This window comes from Aquarana catesbeiana, linkage group LG03, assembly GCF_042186555.1.
Source record: "Aquarana catesbeiana isolate 2022-GZ linkage group LG03, ASM4218655v1, whole genome shotgun sequence".
NCBI lineage: Eukaryota > Metazoa > Chordata > Amphibia > Anura > Ranidae > Aquarana > Aquarana catesbeiana.
Window position 1 is genome coordinate 689,676,583 of NC_133326.1, and position 13,140 is coordinate 689,689,722.

General features: G+C 41.0%; 1 long non-coding RNA gene across 1 annotated transcript; it reads left to right on the forward strand.

Annotated features, from left to right (window-relative positions):
• Nucleotides 1-2,969: 2,969 nt before the first annotated feature.
• LOC141133574 (uncharacterized) lies at nt 2,970-11,409 on the forward strand. Its single transcript, XR_012243093.1, has 3 exons — nt 2,970-3,633; nt 7,683-7,747; nt 10,748-11,409. It is a non-coding gene; the product is annotated as an uncharacterized lncRNA (long non-coding RNA).
• Nucleotides 11,410-13,140: the final 1,731 nt, after the last annotated feature.

Sequence of the window (13,140 nt, forward strand, 5' to 3'; positions counted from 1 at the left end):
TGTCATTGGTTGCTTGCACTCTGAATATCTCCTAAACTGTGCATGTTTAGGAGATATTCACAGTACCTACAGGTAAGCCTTATTATAGGTACATAGTACCAATCAGTTTCTAGACTTGAACGGATGGTCCATGTATCCCTATGGACCAGTGGGTGTAAAAGGACTTGTGTCCGTTTACACCCAACAACCTTCAATACGATCCGATCCACCAAAAAATAAATAAAAAGGGGGGGGGATCTGTTCCCCTTCATCTAAGGAGATGGGATCGGAAGGCAGTTGGATTCAAATGGAAAGCTTGTCCGTTTACCCCTGACAGCCCATAGAGCAGAGCGGGCTGTGTCCATGTCCACTCTACATAAACTGAGTGTACACGGACCTTTCATCTCTGTTCTGCTCAGCAGAGGATCAGATGACAGATCCTCTGCTGAGCAAAGCAGATCCACTCCATTTGAAAGGGACCTTATTGTCAAGCTGAAGTTAAAAGCTGATGCACAGCTGCACCAGATTCTGCGTGCTTCAGTTTTGGTAAATCACCCGCATAGTTTCCCTAATGGCAAGCACCAGAGAGTCCAGAGACAAAATGAAAAAGATCAAGGATAGTAAACACTCCTGTAGCACGCTGGGAGAAAACTGAAAAGGCTGAGACGCATGCCACACAGAAAGGTTGGAGTACAGAGCGGAAACCCAAGCCAAGATGAACTCTTCAAAGCCCCAGATTTGAGCCCGGGATAGGAAATCAAAGGTTTTGTAAATGGAAATGGATAAACGTAGGCCAAGGATCTTACGTTGTTGTATTATATGTAAAAGTTGTACTGCTCTCTTGAAATTGTCACCATATTCTAAATGTAAAAAAGTGGCCGCACAACAAAAAAACTATTTCAGTGCATGTGCAAAATCTGGCGCAGCTGTGCCTGGTAGCCAATCAGTTTCTAAATTCAGCTTTTTCAATTAAGCTTTGACAATAAAACCTGGAAGCTGATTGGCTACCATGCACACCTGCACCAGATTTTACACTCTCCAATTTTAGTAAATCAACCCCTATGCGTATTGCCTCACAGAAATATACCAAATACTGTGCAGTGCAGGGGCGGCCAATCTATTAGGGGCGCCCGGGCGAGCCCCTGTCCTCACCACCCCTTATATGCAGTGGATAGATTCATGTATAGCATGAATCTATCCACTGCCACCGCGGCCACCCCCTATTCATGTGTCCGGCCCCTTTTGGGTCACTGGGCATATGAATTAGAGTGGCTAGGTTTTTTTTTTTAAGCACTTGATTAGAGCCATAGCCTCTAAAAGGCTTCAAAATAGGGTGGACTCGGGATGCAGAGCATTACGTCTGGAGCCCACCCAGGTGTGTTTCAACAGTGAATGAAAAATTGCTGTTGCAGTACCGATCCTCCTCCCGGCCAATCGGGAAGCAGGTATGAAACCGGTTTACCGATTGGCCAAAATGTCAGGCCAACCTATTGGATGCCCAGCACCAGGAGAAAGAGAGAGGAGACACCGCAGAAGCTGCTCCAGGAGAGGACACTGGAGCAGCTTACCCTGAGCCTGCCACACTCCCACCGCCAAGGTAAGGACAGCGGGTGGTGGTGGGAGTGTGTGTTAGTCCCGCGGGGGGTGGCTGTGGGGGGGGTAGTGTCGCTCCACCGGCAGCACCAAAAAAAAAAAAAAACACCAGCCGTCACTGGTGCAGTGCTAGTACCTTAAGGTTTATAAATTTCATAATAGAAAAAACATGTTACCAAAAATGTCACACCATGGTGAACATAGTGAAAAAAAAATACATCTTTTTGTCTCTTCCTTTTCTCTCCTCTCATTGCTCTTTTCATCTCCTTTTCCTCGCATCACCTCTTCTGCCGCGTACACACGAGCGGAAATTCTGCCAGCAAAAGTCCGTTGTGAGATCTTGGTCGGAAATTCCAACCGTGTGTATGCTCCATCAGACTTTTGCTGGCGGAATTCCAGCCAACAAAAGACTGAGAGCATGTTCTCTATTTTTCGGTTGGGAAAAGTTCCGACCAGAAATTCCGATCGTCTGTACCAATTCCGACGCGCAAAATTCCTACGCATGCTCAGAAACAATTTGACGCATGCTCGGAAGCATTGAAATTCATTTTCTCGGCTCGTCGTAGTGTTGCACGTCACCGCATTCTTGACGGTCGAAAGTTCAGAGAACTTTTGTGTGACCGTGTGTATGCAAGCCAAGCTTGAGCGGAATTCCGTTGGAAAAACCATCCAAGTTTTTTCCGACGGAAATTCCGCTCTTGTGTACGGGGCATTACTTTCCTTTTCTTCTTTGCCCCCACTCCTCATCCTCCTCTCTGATTCCTTAGCTCTCCTTTTTCTCTCCACTTCTCCTCCTCTCCCTCTCCTTTTCTATGTCTCTCCTCTTTCTCTCTTCTCCTTTGCCTCCACCTTAGCTCTTCATCTCCTCTATCCTTTCTGTCTCTCTTCCTCTCCATGACTCATCCTCTGCTCACCCTCTCCTCTTCCTCAGCTCTACTCTTTTTCTATTCTCCTTTTGCCTCCACCCTAGTTCTTCATCTCCTCTATCCCTTCTGCCCCTTGTCCTCTCCATGATTCCTCCTCTCTTTCTCAGCTCTCCTCTTTCTCTCCTTTCCTTTGCTTCCTCTCCCTTCTCCTTCTCTCTATCTCCATTTCCTTGGCTCTCCTCTTTCTCTTCTTCTCCTCTCTCTCTCTTCTCCTTTTCCTCTCCTCTAACCCTTGATCCCCTTTCTCCCCCCTGTTCCTCTTCTTCTCCGTGACTCCTCCTCTTCCTCAGCTTTTCTCTTTCTCCCTCTGCTTCCCCTTTTCTACTCTCACCTTTTTCCACTCTCCATTTTCCTTTTCATCCCAGTCTCTTCTATATTTCCTCACAATATAAGCACTTTATTTGTTCTAATAAGCTTTCATAACATTATCACAAGAGCAAAAACGTATATTGTGAAGATATATAAAATATAGGAACCATATCTTTTACTTATCCAGAGTTCCTCTTCAATATGAAATTGTATTTTTGCACTTAACTTGTTTTTCTATTTTGTTTCTGAATTCTTTGGTTTTGCAACACATGTGGTTGGCCAGTTGACATTAAAATGTTCTGCCAATGACCTGACACAATTCTCGGAAAAGATGTGATAGGAAAGATATTGACGTAGAAAGTCCCTGTTTAAAAGCCAAATTAATTTCTTCCAAATAATTATTCTTTCTTTCTGTCAAAATAACTTGACAGTTGAAATTAGCCAGGTCAAAGTAACCCAGAAAACTCAAAACACTGGCCAAGAACTGTGTTGAAATATTGAGTGAAATAATTCTTGAAATACGTATTTGTGATGTGTAACTTTGGGCTTTTGCCCGACATAAGACTGTAATGATATGAGTTGCTATAAAAGTCCGTATCACTCTGTAACCTGTATCACTATCACTATCAATCCAGATGTGATCCACTGTATGTACAGTGTATATTCTTGAGTAAACCATGTGTGAGACGTATGCAGCTGGCGTTGATGTCCTTTATTTCAAGGTTCAACTTTACATTTTGGTGACCCTCTGATGTTTCTTCTTGTTTGCATCTCCACCACTGGCTCTCCACCTTCTCCGGGACAGACAGCAGCAATGAGGCCTCAGGTGAGAAAACTTTTATTTTCTCATGATAAATACTGTCTTTTCTGTGTGGTGTGGAGGGGTCGGTTGGGGGAGTGCAGCCACAGAAGGTAACACGTTTCCTATTTTGATTTTGCCTGCATACTTGTCTCTGTATGGTTACTAAAGAATGTTAAAGGTACCTATTATAATTTAAAGCATGCTAAGTAATGATCATTTTAAGCGCTTGCCTTTTTCTCCTTGTCTCCAGAAATGACAATGTATATATATTTTATGAAGGGATGTATAAGTGCAGGTACCACAATTTCTGAATAGTGAGTAGAAGTTGGTGGTGGTGTTGAATTTTTTTGTATAAACGTTTGTGGTCCTAAGGCAGATTGGTATTGCCTTCAGCGGATATCCACAAATGGGTGAATGATGTTTTTTGAACGTTTGTGGTCCTAAGGCAGATTGGTATTGCCTTCAGCGGATATCCACAAATGGGTGAATGACCTGCTGTGTGTTCTCTGGGATAGGGAGTCTAGATAGGGACTAGCCTATTGCCACTCAGAAAGGAGACGTCCTTCTGAGAGTAGAACGAGCGAGATATCTCAACTTATGTACTGAGCTGCTGGTACACAGCCATAATGTTAAACGGTGGAGCTCTCAATCCCGGAGTTCCAAATTGTTGTCATTTCTAAAGAGACTAATGAGAAATTGTGATAAATATGGAAAAAAAATGTTTTGCCTGTCATGAATACATTTGGGTTAACAAAAAAGAAAAAAAAAGTTATTGAAAATAGCAAAAGCAACAGGACTAAGTATTGTTAAATTGCAACCAAGTGCTCCTATCATCAAAATGATGGTGAGTGGAGACCCAGATGCCCTGAAACATTATGTAAAATGGTAAAATGGTGTAAACTAACAAGAAAGGAGTATGAAGAGGACCCATCTGAATGGCCACCAGAGGGGTCCCTTGATACACCTGAAATTGATGTATTGTTTAAACTGCTGTTTAAAAGGTCTGATTGTGGGGGGATTGAATGTTTAGCAGCCTGGGAAGAGTTATCTAGGAAAGATATAAACCACCCCCCCTATAAAATGTGCTCAGAGAAAGCTGCTTTACATGTAGAAAATAAGGATAAAATACCCAATGCTTGGGTTTCCCCTTATGACTCAATAAGAAGGGAATTATTAGGAGCATCTGCACCTATGGTATAGCAAGTGGAGACTACAGGAGGGGAGTCAGCTAATGGGCGTCTGGTTATCAGCAGGCCACTCTAAGTATTATGATAGAAACTCCACAGTATAGACACATAGGTAAAATTGTTAATAAACAGTATTCCCTACATTACCGTAGAGAGGAACCATTCTATGATGTAGATGGTACAATGACATTTGAAAAAGATGGGGAACTGTGGCAGTATACTCCAGCAAGAGCAGATGCCTTAGCAAAATTTAATAAATTAAGTAAATTAAGTACTAATACTCCGCCAGTAGGGAGTTATAGAGATCATGCCTCGCCTGTATTAACTAGGCAACAGGTGAAACGGATGGGATTACTACCCCAGCACACCCCAGAAGATAGACTAAGGACAAAAGAGTATTTTAAATCCAAATTAGAACCATTTGGACAAATCCCCTTGAGAGAGGTAGTTTTACCGGGGGGAGGAAGATGACCAGGGTGATTACACCGCAAGACTAGGAAAAGTTTATGTCCCCTGGAAACCTAATGAGATTAGGGCAATTGTTGTTGATCTGCCCAACTTAGAGAAATGTCAAAAGAAATGGTATAAAAAGTTGATGTGGATAGAGAAAACGCAACAAGTTACATATATGATATGTGAATCTTGATTGATTGAGCAGTGTCAGAAAAGTATGTGTATGTATGGAATGTATTTGCAAGATATGCGAGCATTGATAGATGTTGTGCAAAAGAAAGGTGAGGATGTGTTAGATTACTGAAATAGATTCAAAGATGCTATTCAGGAGCATAGTGATTGGATTCCAGATGATGAAAGTGATATGAAGCGAGCAGAGTTGGTGAATGTATTGGTGGATGGAATGTTGTGGGGAAGAAATAAAGCTTCATACGGTGGGATTGAGAAAGAAACCTGCCCCTGAGTTAGTTGAGATTGCTCAAATAGCTTACGAAGTGTTACAAAAAAGAGAAAACAAAAATGATGAATATACAACTACCAGAGGTTAAGGAAAAAGTCCCAGAGCCCAAGGGGGTACCAATATCTACAGTGCAGGTAGCACCTCAGGGTGTACCAGTAGCGGCCCCCCCCCTTACCCACCTTCGGAAGTGATATATATCTCTAATTATGGGGCGCCACGGCAAAGACGTGGAAATTGGATACAAAATGAGGGACAGCGCATTAACCCTAGAATTCAGTCCCGATACCAACAAATCATCCTAAATAGAGTAAGGCTCCCAACCCTGCAGCCTCGTGCCCTCCCAACTTGCTACAAGTGTGGATTGAGTGGGCATATAGCCAAGGACTGTAGGGAGCGCTAGGATAAGCTGGGATGTGGTGACAGTATAGATAACACATTTTATCAAGCTTTAGCTGTAATTGAAGTTGATTCTGTTGATGAGCCAATAGTTGTAATAAATGTAAACGGTATTGATTTGTGTGGTCTTATAGACACAGGGGCTTCACGGTCTCTTTTACATGTCTTTGATCCTAACTTACCACTTTCCAATGAAAGAGTTTCGTTGGTGGGAGTAAGTAATAGTATAATCTCAGCAAGATTTACACAATCTATACCGGTGACATTAGGAGAGCATTCAACAGAACACTAATTTGTATTGTCTCCACATTCCCCCTGTAATTTATTAGGAAGAGATCTACTTTCTAAAATGGGGGTAACAATTGCATTATCTCCGGATAAAACTGTTATTGATATACCACATAGGTTAAAAGATGAAGCAACTGATTTGTTGTTCATGCCTTTATTAGTAGCTGATATGGAGGGAGGAATTCCAGAAGAGGCCAAACAAAAAATTAGCCCTTCTATATGGGTAACAGGAGTAAACACTCCTGGTCTCATGAAAGTTGCTCCTGTACGGTTAAATAGAGACCCTACATTGCCAGTACCTAGACTACCTCAATAACCCCTTATCTCCTGAATCAGGTGAAGGTATTAAACCAGTAATAGGGAAGTCACTACAGGAGGGTGTTCTTACTCCTTGTAGGAGTTCAGCTAATACTCCTATTTATCCAGGATAAATAGGAGAGGATAGCCGTCGATGGAGGTTGGTGCATGATTTGCGTGCAGTCAACAAGGTAATTATACCATCAGTACCTGTGGTACCCAACCCCTCTATTATGCTGGCAACAATACCTCCTTCAGCAACTCACTTTACTGTAATTAATCTTGTCTCAGCCTTCTTTAATGTTCCTGTTCATCCAGATGATCAATGGTTGCTAGCCTTCACGTTTGAGAAAAAACAACTTACCTGAACCAGATTGCCAATGGGATATCATGATTCCCCCAGTTGTTTTTCTCAGGCACTCAAGAGTAAATTAGATGAGTGGCAGCCATCCATGGGATCAGTATTAGTGCAATATGTGGATGATCTCTGGCTAGCATTCTCTGATGAACAGGCTTGTACTGAGGATTATATCTCTTTAATGAATTTTTTAGCCAGTATAGGACAAAGAGTAGATGCTGCAAAAGCACAATGGGTTAAATTAAAAGTACAATACCTGGGCCACTGTGTCTCCCAAGGTATCAAACATTTGACAGATAAAAGGAAAAAGGTAATTGCAAAGCAACGAATGCCCAGTTGAGAGCATTCCTTGAAATAATGGGATTATGTAGACAGTTTTTACCTCAATATTCTACAATTATAGGTCTTAGCTGTTCAAAGTAGAAGGGAAAGATGAGCTAAGTCTAGTAGAACGAAGATGTATGTTACAAATGCCCCAAGAGTGGGGACTCAAGTTCAGCAGATAGTGGAGTGTGGTGATTTGATTAATGAAAATTTCATTACTTCCCTGAACTTGCTGTCTTGAATTTGGGACAAATTACAGAACCAATGATTGATGTGTCAGTTAATGGTTTGTCTATTCTGTGTTTAATAGATAAAGGCGATTCAAAGAGTTTGTTAAATATATGTGATGCCAATGTTACCACTTCGAATCAGCAGGTAATTTTGGTCGGGGTAAGTAATGATGTAGTTATTGTCAAAGTTACTGAACCTCTATAAGTAAGAGTGAAAGGTCAGTGTCATAAATGTTCTTTTATTTTATCGCCATACTCCCCTGACAGTCTACTAGACAGAGGTATAGTAATAAATATAGGAGTAACTATAGTTTTAACTACTGAAAGAATGGGAGTAAAGCATACTTGAAGTAAAGGGAAACTTTAGATTTGCTCCTTATGCCAGCAATTTATTAACCCCAAGCACAAGGGGCTATTGTAAATATATATAGTGACTCAAGCTATGCTGTAGGCATAATGCATAGTTTTGCACAATTCTGGCAAGAGAGGGATTATCTGGCAGCAGCAGGAACCCCTATACAACATAAAGAGTTAATTGTTAGATTATTGGCAGCGGTCCAGCTGCTTCTTAAAGTTGCAGTAATTAAATGTAAACCACATACTAGAGCAGATGATAGTATATCACTTGGAAATGCTTTGGCTGATAGGTATGCTAAAGATGCTATACATTTTTATGAGCCAACTACAGCGCTTCCAGCATTCCTGCTCACAGATCTTCAAGTGGATCTGGATATTGTATCAGCTCTACAGGCAAGTTCGCCTCATACATCCTTTTGGACCACAAAGGGAGCTGTTTGTGGAGCAGATGGTATATGGAAACTAAAAAAACCAGGCTGGTTGCTCCTCGGACATTATTTCCTTCTTTGTTTGCTTTGAGCCATGGGCCTTGCCATGTCTCAACAGGAGGGATGTGTCGGGTAGTAGCCAGAGATTGGTGGGCTCCAGGTTTTGCTGCATATGCTGCTAAAAAGGTTACTGAATGTTCTATATGTCAAATGCATAACATTGGAAAGTCAGTGCCCACTCCCATGAAGCATATTCCACATACTGAGGAGCCATTTCAAATTGTGCAAATTGACTTCTCGGATATGCCCCCTTGTGGTCGATTTAAGTATTTTTGTATTGATCAATTTTTGAACTGGCCAGAGGCTTGGCCCACGTCCAAAAATGATGCCAGAACTGTGGTAAAATGTCGAGGGAATTGATCTCAAGGTTTGGTATAGGGTCAATAATTTCCTCAGATAGAGGTACACATTTTGATAATAAACTTATGGCAGAAGTAGTGAATATTTTGGGTATGAAACAGCAATTGCATACTCCTTACAGACCTCAGGCTAGTGGCCTGGTGGAATGCAGCAATCAAGCCCTGAAGAGGTATTTAGCTAAAATAACTGCTAATGGACAAAGCACATGGGTAGAAGCGTTACCTATAGCCTTTAGGACTACCCCTAAAGAGAAGCATGGACTGTCACCTTTTGACATATTGTTTGGGCGACCGCCCAGGAGACTACATTCATCTCTTGTGCAGCCAGAGACAGTGACTTTAATGAATGGACATTGCAAATTGGCAAATGTGTTTTCTGATACTTTTTCCAGAGCCAAAGCAGGACAACCTGTGGACACGAGTGAAGGAACTCATGGACTAAAGTCAGGAGATTGGGTGTATATCAAGAATTACACACCCCGGACTACTTTGTCCCCTAAGTGGAAAGGACCATTTCAGGTCATTCTTGTATCTCCTACTGCAGTGAAGCTGAAAGACTATAAGTATTGGGTGCATGGTTCACACTGTAAGAAGTCTTTGGTTCCAAAAGAGAATATAAGCCGGTCTGCTGCTGGCAAGAATTGTTTTGTACCTTTACCTTCCAGGTCTCCTCCACTGACTCGTGCGCGAGCAAGAAGACTGCAGAATGAATCTCCTAGGGCCTAAGATGAATGCGAAGCTCTGGAGTGTTATCCTCTGCGGTGGTGTGGTGGTATGGATTACAGTCATGGCATATGAATGGACATACAAGAAAGAAAAGGGTAAGATACAAGACACTTTTCTTTTTAATGCTACTGTAATGGAAGAAATGTCACAACTTGAACCGGTTTCAGATGCAAGCTGCCAAGAAGCTGAATATCACTAATTGCTGGATATGCACACATGCACCTATTTCTCATAAGACCTTCTCCTCTTTGTTAGGAATACCTAGCACTTTAGCTAAAATGGAGGACAGTGTACACTTTGGTGAAGTCAGTAGAACAATGATTGACAGAGCTATTTCACTTCTACTATTCACAAATGCTCCATTGAGAAAACCAGCTGTCTGCATTAACTTTTACTTTGGTAGAGTCATACCTGCTACTTGTTATATGGAGGATAATGACTTTCAAGAAACACAACTCCACAAAATACCTATACACTTTCTTAAAAAAGACTTTGTGCACCTTGTTAAAAGGAACCTCACTGACTAATCAGCTCCAGGAGAAGATGAAATCCCAGGAGGAAAAGAGGAAGAAGAAGACTCCGGGATTAATGTGAAAAATGACAATTCTCCTGATAGGCCTACATTTTATCCTAAGTCAGATGATAATTTCACAAGTATTGAATCACATGACAGAGAGATTAAACCATTGTTTTCTATTCCTTGGGTAAATAGATGTTGTATTAAAAAGGCTTTCAGTTTCATCATTGATTTGGCAGGCTTGATGGATAACATTACTGCCCTGTATGATAGAAACTTTATAGCCCTTGCTATAGAATTAAAGATGATCAGGAAGGAGGTTTTGCAGCACCGGCTGGTGCTGGATTATCTCACGGCCAGTCAAGGAGGAATATGCGCCATAGTGGGAACTACTTGTTGTAACTACATAGGAAATGATACTAAGACTGAAGATGCCATCATTTCGCATGTAGAAAAGGTACAACAAATGAAGGTTAAATTTTGCAAAGAATATACCGAAACTACTTGGGTTGAAGGTAACTGGGAAAGCTGGCTCTCCTGGCTCAATCCTCTCAATTGGTTTTCTGGTATTGCAGGATGGTTTTCTGGAATTTTGCATGGTATTTTATACATTGTAGGAATTAGGTGTATATGTTATACAAATGTTGTTTGAAAATCACACGTGCTGGTACTAATATTGGTTCTTCTGAGCCCTTAAGGTCTCGAGTCAGAACTGCTCATGAAATGGTGGTCCGCATACCTGGAAACCAACCTAAAGACACAGAAGAAGCTTAAAAGGGATACCGAAAGAATTCTAAACCCAGGAGGGACTGTGAAGATATATAAAATATAGGAACCATATCTTTTACTTATCCAGAGTTCCTCTTCAATATGAAATTGTATTTTTGCACTTAACTTGTTTTTCTATTTTGTTTCTGAATTCTTTGGTATTGCAACACATGTGGCTGGCCAGTTGACATTAAAATGTTCTGCCAATGACCTGACACAATTCTCGGAAAAGATGTGATAGGAAAGATATTGACGTAGAAAGTCCCTGTTTAAAAGCCAAATTAATTTCTTCCAAATAATTATTCTTTCTTTCTGTCAAAATAACTTGACAGTTGAAATTAGCCAGGTCAAAGTAACCCAGAAAACTCAGAACACTGGCCAAGAACTGTGTTGAAATATTGAGTGAAATAATTCTTGAAATACGTATTTGTGATGTGTAACTTTGGGCTTTTGCCCGACATAAGACTGTAATGATATGAGTTGCTATAAAAGTCCGTATCACTCTGTAACCTGTATCACTATCACTATCAATCCAGATGTGATCCACTGTATGTACAGTGTATATTCTTGAGTAAACCATGTGTGAGACGTATGCAGCTGGCGTTGATGTCCTTTATTTCAAGGTTCAACTTTACAATATGTATTCTACATATCAAACTCTCCACGTTGATATTCTGGATTAATGCATTTAAAATTTGCATCAAACATTAAAAACAATTCTAGCCTAAAGAAAAGCACCAGGTAACTTGTAAAACAAACTTTTACCTTGGAATGGAAGATTATGTAATAAAAACAGCAGTATCTGCCAAATCAAATGCCTTTGCCCACTACCTCTGCACTACACCATACTGGTTGGCTGTACAAAAGTTTGGATAATCTTATGGATTTTGAGTTTTATTCCCTTGTTATAATTGCTAACTGTATCAATCATCTTTATATCAGAGAACACAATTTTTTTTTGTACAATTAGATGAGCTAGGCTATTAAAGAGTTTATTGTTTTCAATCAGTCATACCTGCAGTAGTGACCGGTCCATAAGGGGCACAGAGGTACTTACGACATCCTCTGGTGAGTGTGGACCTAGAGGGGTCTGTTTGCCCCTCCAAAAAGATGTCAGCGCCAGCCACCACTGCATACCTGACCTTCATACTTGCACTGAAAAGCAGTAAACCCTAGACCCTGTGTAGTACTGCTAAGCAAGAATCAGAACCTATTGTGATATGTGTAAGCCCGGCATCATCAGCCAGCCATATTGGTAAAAACAAGCAGTCCTTTTATTTTCAAAGTCAGGCAAACAGAGAACAGCTTTGTCCTCAGCAAGGGAAACACAAACAAAAAAAGTATTCTTCAGCAAAACAAACAAAAACAGCCTATAATTCTGGTGTGATGAAAATCAACAGCTCACCACCAGACAAGGGTTTTGGAGTTCCCATCAGTTACAGGGTGCTGTAAGGGTGCAGAAGCTTGGCAAACATTACATCATTCCCCAGACAGATCACACTTTCCCACAGCTGTGATCTACTTCCACTCCACTTTACCAACAGGTACTGCTTTCTTTCTGATGCCTTTCAAGCTTCCCTTGCAGGTGGGTTAACTCTTCATTACCAAAGTCCCTGTAATCAGGGTTTGGGGGCTCTTTCCCACCCAAAGGTCTCTCCAAGCACTTGAATTACAGGTCCCAAATGAGGACTTACTAATCTGGAGCGTACTGACAATCAGTCCTCTCCTCTGTCACCATACTACCCCCAAATTCCTCACCCTGCATGGGTGAGAACCCCTGACTATTAACAATGTATTTTGAGCTCTCAATAAAAAGGATCACAACCCAAATAGTGGAGAAATATATCTCCCATCCAGGACCAATCCCTGGCATCCTGTACACTGTATATTACTAACAATTATACTTACATACTGTAGTTAGTCAGGTTGAAAAAAGACACATGCTCATTAATTTTATCCAACAGACCAAAATAAAAAAAGTCAAAACAAGTATCCACAGAACCACAAACCCCATATGGCTGTCCCCATGTACATATGTATATTGGGCAAAACATTAGATGCAACATTTTTTAAACATTAACACACATTGATGGGTTATTTAATCCAAAGTAGATAATTTTTGTGCATATGTTGACATTAATTTATTAAGAACTGAACTCCAAATACAATTAAAAAAAAACTGCAGGGAGGTAGCATTGTTTTATTTTGTGTATGTTGCCTGCCGGACATGCCCAGTAAAAGACTGTGAAGGCACATTGCTCCAGAAGGTTTTAGCTCTCTTTGTTGAATAAAATGCAATTAGATGGAAATATTGTGGACTTGG